A 10,557-nucleotide genomic window follows, 5' to 3' on the forward strand; every position below is an offset into this window, starting at 1 on the left:
AACTGGGAAAATCCCTTCTCTTCAAAATCACAGGTCTTTGGAACGACCTCACCACCCCTCTGCGGAACCTGAGCTCCCTTCAGTTATTCCGCAAACAACTGAAAACCTGGCTTTTCAGCAAATTGTAGCTCTATCCTTCCCCCTTTTCTCTTCCCCCTTCTACACATAAGTTCATGTAATCCTTTTTCTTCTTCTCTACCCACTATTTTAAGTTCTTGTAAACCGTGTCGAGCTCCATTCTCATGGAGATGATGCGGTATATAAGAACATAAGAACATAAGCAGTGCCTCTGCCGGGTCAGACCATAGGTCCATCCTGCCCAGCAGTCCGCTCCCGCGGCGGCCCAAACAGATCACAACCTGTCTGAATCATCTGAAGGGGCTCCCCTGCCACCTTGGCCTCCCAATTTGGTCCTGCCTTCCCATCGAAGTCCCAGCCCTCCGGTCCTGCACATGCACGACCTGGTTGGTTTATACTCATTACCTGACAAACTTTCTATACTTTTGTTACATCCCAGCTCCTCCCTCAGTATCCCATGATCCCTTTATCCCTCAGGAATCCGTCCAATCCCTGTTTGAATCCTTGGACCGTACCCTGCCTGATCACTTCCTCCGGTAGCGCATTCCAAGTGTCCACGACCCTCTGGGTGAAAAAGAACTTCCTTGCATTTGTTCTGAACCTATCTCCCTTCAGTTTCTCAGAATGCCCCCTTGTATTTGCTGTCCCCTTCAGTCTGAAGAATCTGTCCCTATTCACCCTCTCTATGCCCCTCATGATCTTGAAGGTCTCTATCATATCATATTAACTAATCTAGATCTGTATAAAAGCCTGACCGTGTTTGCTCCAATGATCTGCACACATGGTTGAGATATATCTTGAGATTTGCAGAAAAAGCTATTTTCCTTTTCAATGGAACACATGATCTTAAAAATAGATTAAAAACGGCCTGTACAGAAGCTGATAACAGAAACTATTGTAGCTGGTGCATGGGGAACAGCTCCAAGGATCAACGGTTAGTTGGGGTAGGGAATCCAAAGAACACAAAGAGAGGAATCCAACAGTCCTGCAGTAGACTTCGAACAACAGAGAACCAAGGAAAAATACTGCTGAAACGATGTACTTGATCCCAAGTCTTTATTTCAATCAAACATTATGTTAGTGTGTTCCACCTTTGTAGTAAAGGAACAAGGACCCGACACGGTCCGTGTTTTGATTAACACATCTTCCTCAGGGATCTGAAAATATCCTTTATAGGCCAGAATAATATGCAAAAAAACTGAACTACGTCATGAAACGGGGGTACTTGATGAGCTGTGTATCAACGGATGGCTGATAGATCATATTGGGTCCTTGTTCTTTTATTACAAAGGTGGACCACACTAACAACGTTTATTGATTGAAATAAAGACTTGGCATCAAGTACATCATTTCTGCAGTATTTTTCCTTGGTTCTTTGGGGTAGGGAATCCATCTTTTCTCACCATCTCTGTATCTGAGTAGCAGGGTGAAGGAGAAGATTGCTCTTTAAAGCCCTACTTCACTGAATATAGATTCCACAATCATGTTCTCTACAGACTTCTAATCTGTTAAACAAATTTATATGTACTCCAGAAATCTGTATGTGATAAAAATTATCTATCTATCTATCTATCTATCTATCTATCTATCTATCTATCTATCTATCTATCTATCTATCTATCTATCTATCTATCTATATGAATATATTGCTTGTTTAGCCTATGGTGCAAATGTTTGAACTCCCAATTATGGACAATTATAACAACTTGTGCAACAATCAAGATGGCTACTTTGCCAGGAAGTGGCATAAAATTCTGGGTCAAGGGTGATTTTTAAGGAGGCAGAGTGTTGGATGAACCTTGTTGAGTGGCTCTTCCTTGGTTGTCCATCCGGTTTTGGAAAAGTTTCAAACTGCTGTGTCTGGACTTTCAGGCCTTACCTTCTGGCCGCTCCCTCAAAACTGAAACTGCCCGCAAACGCTCCTACTCACATTTCATACCCAAACTTTGGCACACAATCCCTCAATCTGTCAGATCACTAGATGGACTCTGGAACTTCAGGAAGGCCGTGAAAACCTTCCTCTTTACTAACCCAGCGCTTTAAAGTCATTCACCCTGAAATGCCACCCAGTCAACGCACATATGTCACTTAATTTCACCAGATGCTACTTAGTACATATGTTTTATTGTCATGTCTCTCCCCTCTCTGCCCACACTTTTCAACCTATTCATAGCTTCCCTAGGCACAGTGGCGTACCTAGGGGGGGGCGGGGGGGGGGGGCGGGCCGCCCCGGGTACCAGCCCTGAGGGGGTGTTCCCGGCCTTGCCGCTCAGTCCCCCCCCACGCCCGAAGGACCGCTCGCCCCACTGACCTTCCAGCACACCTATGAAGCAGCCCGCAGCAGGATCGCGACGTCAGCAATCCCTCAGCTGCTTGGGCGCTGCTTCCTGCGCCGCGGTCCCGTCCCTCCTCTGACGTCAGAGGAGGGGGCGGGACCGTGGCGCAGGAAGCAGCGCCCAAGCAGCTGAGGGATTGCTGACGTCGCGATCCTGCTGCGGGCTGCTTCATAGGTGTGCTGGAAGGTCAGTGGGGCGAGCGGTCCTTCGGGCGTGGGGGGGCAGTAGCTTAAGGTAGCCCGGCGCAGGAAGCAGCTCCTAAGCAGCGCAAAGATAGCTGACGTCGCGATCCTGCTGCGGCTGCTTCATAGGTAGTGCGGGGAGGCCAGGGGGGCGAATGGTCCTTCGGGGTGGGTCGGGGCATCAGGCCTTCAGGGTGGGGCGGGCGGGCGGGCAGGCAGACTTTCAAGGGGGAGGGGGGGTGACAGGCAGGCAGGCAGGCCTTCAAGGGGGGGTGCAGGTCTTCGGGGGGGGGTGCAGACCTTCAAGGGGGTGCAGGCCTTCAAGGGGGGGACAGGCAGGCAGGCCTTCAAGGGGGGGACAGGCCTACAAGGGGGGGGACAGGCCTACAAGGGGGGGGGACAGGCCTACAAGGGGGTGCAGGCCTACAAGGGGGGGGACAGGCCTTCAAGGGGGGACAGGCCTTCAGGGGGGGTGCATGCCTTCAGGGGGGGGTGCCGACCTTCAAGGGGGTGCAGGCCTTCAAGGGGGGGACAGGCAGGCAGGCCTTCAAGTGGGGGGACAGGCCTTCGTGGGGGTGCAGGCCTTCGGGGGGGGGGGTGCAGACCTTCAAGGGGGTGCAGGCCTTCAAGGGGGGGACAGGCAGGCAGGCCTTCAAGGGGGGGGACAGGCCTACAAGGGGGTGGGACAGGCCTTCAAGGGGGTGCAGGCCTTTGGGAGGGTGCCAACCTTCAAGGGGGGGGTGCAGGCCTTCAAGGGGGGGGGACAGGCCTTCAAGGGGGGACAAGCAGGCAGGCCTTCAAGGGGGGGGACAGGCCTACAAGGGGTTGGGACAGGCCTTCAAGGGGGTGCAGGCCTTTGGGGGGGTGCCAACCTTCAAGGGGGGGGGACAGGCCTTCAAGGGGGGACAAGCAGGCAGGCCTTCAAGGGGGGGTCAGGCCTTCAAGGGGGGGGCAGGCCTACAAGGGGGTGGGACAGGCAGACCTTTAAGGGGGGACAGGCCTACAAGGGGGTGGGACAGGCAGACCTTTAAGGGGGGGATAGGCCTTCAAGGGGGGACAAGCAGGCAGGCCTTCAAGGGGGGGTCAGGCCTTCAAGGGGGGGGGACAGGCCTTCGGGGTGGGTGCAGGCCTTCGGGGTGGGTGCAGGCATTCGGGGTGGGTGCAGGCCTTCGGGATGGGTGCAGGCCTTCAGGGGGGGACAGACCTTCGGGTGGGGGGTACAATCCTTGGGGGAGGGTGCAGGCCTTCAGGGGTGGGGTTTAGGCGTTCAGAGGGGGACAGACCTTCGGGTGGGAGGTAAAGTCCTTCGGGGGGTGCAGGTCTTCAGGGGTGGGGTGTAGCCCTTCTGAGGGGGGACAGACCTTCGGGGGAGGGGGGGTCCTGGTGTAAAAGTACACAAAGGGAGAGAGGGAAGGGGGGGTTCAAAGATACGTGCATATGCCAGACTTTGGGGGTTAGAAATAATGGGTCTAAAAACAGAGGAGTGGGAGAGAGATGGTGCATAATGGGATTTAGGGAGGGAAGGAACAGAAAGGGAGAGAACTTGGAAACAGGGGATGGTGTGGAGGGGGGATAGAGATACTGGATAGGAGGATAGTTGGGAACAGAAAGGGAGAGATGGTGGATCCTGGGGTGGTGGGGAGTTGAGAAAAGGTGAATCTGTGGATGGAGACAAAAAAAAGGAAAGATGCCAGATCTCCGGGAGAGGGAAGGGAAACGGAAGGGGAGAACAGAGATGGCAGACGGATGGTTAGCACGGAGAAAGGAGACCCTGGCAAGCAAGACAACAAGAGCCTGGGACCAACAAGATTTGAATATTGATCAGAGAACAAAAGGTAGAAAAAATAATTTTATTTTCTGTTTTGTGATTACAATATGTTAGATTTGAAAAGTGTACATGAGACAGCTTGAAATGGGAACTTTTCTATTTTTGTGAATGGCAAGGCTGAGTTCAGTTAAAATATATGCTTTATAAGAAAATATAATAATGTGTTTTATAAAGTTTATAAGCATTGCTGGCATACTCGGTGAGGTGTTCCTAGTGTTGGTGGTGGTGGTAGCATGTCAGTGTGTTGAGAGGAAGAGGTAGTCTGGGAAATTCTGCTGAGCAAACTCTGGGCCCATTTCCACCCCCAGTTAGTCCACTCCACTCAACTGGTTCACACACTGAGTGGGTCTTTGGGTGTTATTTCTGGGTAGTTGTTTTAGAATCTCTTCCAGTGGTTTGTCAGTATCTCCTTCTGGTCCAAGGAAGGAAACTTTGTCAACCTTAGCATTGACCTTCAGAATATGTTTGTAACAGCGCTGCTTGTGTGGCATTAGGCTATGTAGTGATCGAAAGAAAAAAACAGACCTTTGCACATTTTTGCACTATATGGTGGGTGTATGAGGAGATTCATTTCCTGCACAGTTAAGTCCATGTGAAGTTACCTTGTGCTGTATTTGACATCTAGCAAGGTCTCTGTTTGGAAGGAAAGATCTAAACTTAAAAATGAAGTGGCCAGAAGTTATGTTAAAAGTAGATAGCGTAGCTGGTTTTAAGAAAGGTTTGGACAAATTCCTGGAGGAAAAGTCCATTGTCTGTTATTAAGACATGGGGGAAGCGTCTGCTTGCCCTGGATTGGTGCACTCAGCAGCAACAAATACTAGTTTTGGCTGGCTCTTTCCCCGCATTTCTCCTCTCTTCCCCACGATTTAATATCCAGTTCAGGCAGTAAGTAAATGCATCGGCAGGGGGGGTCTGGTAAGTCTTGGGGGCTGGGGATGGAAGGTGAGAATCAGTTCTGTAGGCTATCAGAAATTTGCTTAATTATCTACTCACACAGAAAAGCAGTAAAGTCAATAGGTTCTCTGAGTGGGAACAACCTGTTTGATCTTGCACTCTTGTGATTGACCAATTGTTTATCACTGTTTAATTTATCACATTGATTAATTTGAGCACACCTGAGGTGTCCTATGATGGTGTGCACTGCAGGCAGAGGAGCCTTATTGTGTAAAGCACTGGAGAATTCTCTCCTCTCGCTTACCTCTCACGCTGAGGACACCCTGCTTCAGTATAATCATTTATATGATTTATCTTATAAACATTATTACGTGGTCTTTTCCTCAAGTGCTGAGACATCAGGTTGTTCCCACTTGGAGAACCTATTGACTTTTACTGCTTTTTCTGTGTGGCTTTAACATTTTTGCTATTCAGTATACCTAAACTATTATTCAGTAGAAAAAATATGGTTTGTTCAATCAAATCCTGTGTGGACATTGGACTTCTATGAGTGAATGTTCTGCTTGATTGAACAAACTAAATTTTTTCTACTGAATAATAGTCTAGGTACAATGAAAGTAAATAGCAAAAATGTTTGAGTAGATAATTAAGGAAATCTTTTTCATATTGCTTGCTTATGGACTGGGAAAAAAGACTGTTCAAGCAAATGTCTCCAGAACTGCTTTAATGGAAAAATGTGATTTTTTTTTTTTAAGTACTTTGTGAAATTTATTGTTGTTGTGAAATTTATTGTTATACTTTGTTTAAACTTAAAAAGCGGTGTCATTAACAGTGAATCTAATCGAAAAATCGATTCAACAGGGTGAATCGAATCGAATTAAATATTTTTCTCTGAATCGGGCAGCACTATTGGCTACCATGAGAATGGGCTACTGGGCATGATGGACCATTGGTGTGACCCAGTTAGGCTATTCTTATGTTATGTTCTCATCTGTAGGGGCCTTTGTTTTCACTTCTTATTTTAATGTATTTTTTTCCTGGGAACTTATCAGTGTTTTTTTATAATGGGAACAAAAATGGAAGAGAATTAATGTGTGTGGAATGGGGGGGTAACTAATTTCTTCAGCTAAATAATTCAATCCACTTCAAACAGACATAGGAGAACTCACGCACCATTCACACACCCTCCAACCAAAAACGTCAAAAGAAAAAAACTGTTCGACAACCTCCTAGCCATTCGAGCTGCAACACTTGACCCCCCAACTCTACAACCTATTGACCTCGACCACAAACTACAAAACCTTAAAAAAAGAAATAAAAACCCTTCTATTCAAAAAACACATAAAACCAAACTAACATAATCAGAACTGTCCCAAGCATCACCTGCAACTACTCCATATGTACTTCTGATGTCATGACAATTCCGACATAATTTTATGTTATGTTATGTTTGGAATAATGGTTACATAAATGAGGTTCAATAAAAGAAAATTTTCACTGCCTGTTTCTATTCTGACCATTTATTCCATTTCATGGTTATTGCAAAAAAAAAAAAAAAAAAAAATTTTTCCATGAGGGGGGGGGGGTGTCAAAAAATGATGGGCCCCGGGTGCCACATACCCTAGGTACGCCACTGCCTAGGCACCACCCTGGACGCCCTAAATATTACTTCTTTTAGCTATGTGGACGACATAACCATCCTCCTTCCATTCGACATCCATAACCCAATCTCCACAGGACGCCTGAAAACTACATTGGAAACAGTAGAAAAATGGATGACAAATCATAAGTTGAAGCTGAACTCAGACAAAACTAAATTCCTACTACTAGAGAAGGACAAAAAACCATCCCTAACAGAACTGGAAGTAAACTCAATCAAGTACCCAATACAGAGCTCCCTCAAAATCCTAGGTATACATTTAGACAGATGCTGCACAATGCAAACACAAATCCATAAAATCACCCAAAAAGCATTCTTCACAATGCGAAATCTAAGAAAAATCAGAAAATTCTTTAATAAAGACCAATTCAGGATCATTGTCCAATCCCTTGTGCTAAGTATTGTAGACTACTGCAACAGCCTTTACTTACCTTGCCCTACCAACACAATAAAAAAACTACAGACCATCCAGAACACAGCCCTCAGACTCATATACTCACTCAGCAAACACGACCACATTACCAATGCATACTTAGAATCTCACTGGCTACCAATAAAAGCAAGAACCCAATTCAAACTCTACTGTCTCATTTTCAAAGTAACCCACGGCACGGCACCCAGTTACCTAAACAACCGTTTTCACTACTACCTCTCACCCAGAAGAAGGAGAACACAGAACCTTTTCACCTACCCACCTCTCAACGGTACTCGTCGTAAGAAACTTTACGACAATCTTCTGGGGACACATGCAGCTAAAATCGACTCTGACATCTCAAAACTACTGACCAAAACAACAGACATAAAAGAGTTCCGTAAAGAAATAAAAACACTACTGTTCAAAAAATATCTCCCATCACTCTAACCACCACCCAATGAGTTCCCAATCAACGCCTTTGGAAACACCCACCTATAGTATCTCTTTGTCTGTGATCTAGAATGTACTGTAACTCTTTTACACTACACCCGATTTAACTTGATTCAGTTGATATGTATTATCTTCTGTGATATGTATTATCTTCTGTGAAATTGAAGTATCATAATTCTTTACTGTTCCTGTAACTTACTCTTATCCTGTAATGTAATTCTACTGGAATTGCCCAGATATCTTCTATATTGTAATCCGCCTAGAACCGCAAGGTACAGGCGGAATAGAAATCCCTAATGTAATGTCTATATTGTAATTTATGTAAACTGTCATACCTGCTCTGTCTGGATTATTATGGATGTACTTTGTAACCCGTTCTGAGCTCCTTTGGGAGGACGGGCTAAAAATCGAATAAATAAAATAAGATGAGGGTCCTCGAGTTCCCTGCTGGCAGCTACATTTGAGCCAGAGCACGTTTTCGGTTGTATATAATTCAGTCACATGACACACAAGGCAAGGTGCACAAAATATGGTCGCTGTGGGCCGATATTTTGGCCAATTCTGAAACAGCGATGTTCCAACAAGTTTGCCTGGGAATGATTTGCGCAAAGGTTCGCCATAATCCCATAGGATCGGTTGCTGTCAGAGCGACTTTAACATGTGCGCAGAGCTGGTTTGGGGAATCCTGAACAGCTGAGCAGTAAGGAAAGCCCCAAAGCAGGTTCCTGCCACTCAGCTGTTGGCGCGTTTTCCTTTTTTTTAATGGCACAGATGTGCGTGTGTTACACATGCACAATATTTGCCCCATTGAAAAAAAAAAAAATGAGACCCCCCCCCAATGATGCCCTGCTGAGCCCCAGAAACAAAATAGAGGTAGCAGGGATGCCCACGCCCCCCTGGCCGCTGCAATCCCCCCCCCTGCACTTCAATAAAAATCAGCTTCAGGGATGTCCACTCTTGCCACTGCAACCCCCCCACCAGGACCCCACAAACTGACCCCTCCCCTTCTCCACTTTAACAAAAATTGACCACTCCCTCCTGCCACCAGATGCTCCTCCCCAGCCCTGGGAGGGGCCTTAGGCATCTGAGCCTTCCCCATGCAACTTAGGATGCACCGGCAAGGGGAAGGACCACCATTTTGGAGTGGTGGGACTGGGTATCCTTCCTGCTGTCATCTTAATTTAGAGGTACGGGGGTGGGGGGTTCAGGGAGGGGCATCCGGTGGCAGAAGAGAGTGGGCATCCCTCCTCCCGATTGTTGGTAAAGAAGAGTGGAGGAGGAGTCGATTGGGAGGGGGGGGTCGCAGGAGGGAATTATCCTTCCTGCTGATTTATTGGTTCTGGGAGGTCAGCGGCTTGACATTTTTTTTATGGGCCACATTTTGAGTGTTTTACACATCATTGCCCATTGAAAAAAATTTGAAAAAACAGGCAGATCTGTCGGATTTTTTTTCCAGGTTGGTATTAGCAATCCAATTCTGGCATGCAGCGTTAGGCCATCGATGGGATGGCTCATTTTAATATTAATGACCTCATTTACATGCCAGAATCGGAGAATGTATGACAACACGGAAATCCATGCGGTGAACCGTTTTGAGAATTGGATGGGCAAATTCCATACACGATCGGAGCGTTTTTTGCATCTTGCCCTTGGTCCCAGAGGAGAGTCTGGGATTCTGCAGAGCAGAGTGTGTATCATTCACTGGCCAGAGCAGGAGTCTGGCAACTAGAACCCAGTTACACATGCAATCTCCCAGGTCGCAAAGGGCAGGGGTGTCAAAGTCCCTCCTCGAGGGCCGCAATCCAGTCGGGTTTTCAGGATTTCCCTAATGAATATACATATATATAAAGGGTATTAACGTAGAACAAAATCTTTTCCAGAGAAAGGAAAATGGTAAAACCAGAGGACATAATTTGAGGTTGAGGGGTGGTAGATTCAGGGGCAATGTTAGGAAATTCTACTTTACGGAGAGGGTGGTGGATGCCTGGAATGCGCTCCCGAGAGGTGGTGGAGAGTAAAACTGTGACTGAGTTCAAAGAAGCGTGGGATGAACACAGAGGATTTAGAATCAGAAAATAACATTAAAGATTGAACTAGGCCAGTTACTGGGCAGACTTGCACGGTCTGTGTCTGTGTATGGCCGTTTGGTGGAGGATGGGCTGGGGAGGGCTTCAATGGCTGGGAGGGTGTAGATGGGCTGGAGTGGGTCTTGACGGAGATTTTGGCAGTTGGAACTCAGGCACAGTACCGGGTAGAGCTTTGGATTCTCGCCCAGAAATAGCTAAGAAGAAAAAAAAAAAAAAAAAAAAATTTAAATTGAATCAGGTTGGGCAGACTGGATGGACCATTCGGGTCTTTATCTGCCGTCATCTACTATGTTACTATGTTACTATGAGATCTATTAGCATACAATGAAAGCAGTGCATGCAAATAGATCTCATGTATACTCATTGGGGAAATCCTGAAAACCCGACTGGATTGCGGCCCTCGAGGAGGGACTTTGACACCCCTGGATTTAGGTCTCCCAAGTTGGAAGCTGCAGCAGGCATTTTCCTTTTTGCAGGATTAGAAATGAAATTGAAGCTCTTTCTCTACTGCAGACAGAACTGGGATTAAAAGGCAGGAAGAGATTTGGAGCTGGAAGTTTCCGTCCAATCTTTCCAAATTCTAGGAAGAAATAAGACTGCTGCTCAGCCAGACTGGTGACGTCACAA

This window comes from Geotrypetes seraphini, chromosome 2, assembly GCF_902459505.1.
Source record: "Geotrypetes seraphini chromosome 2, aGeoSer1.1, whole genome shotgun sequence".
NCBI lineage: Eukaryota > Metazoa > Chordata > Amphibia > Gymnophiona > Dermophiidae > Geotrypetes > Geotrypetes seraphini.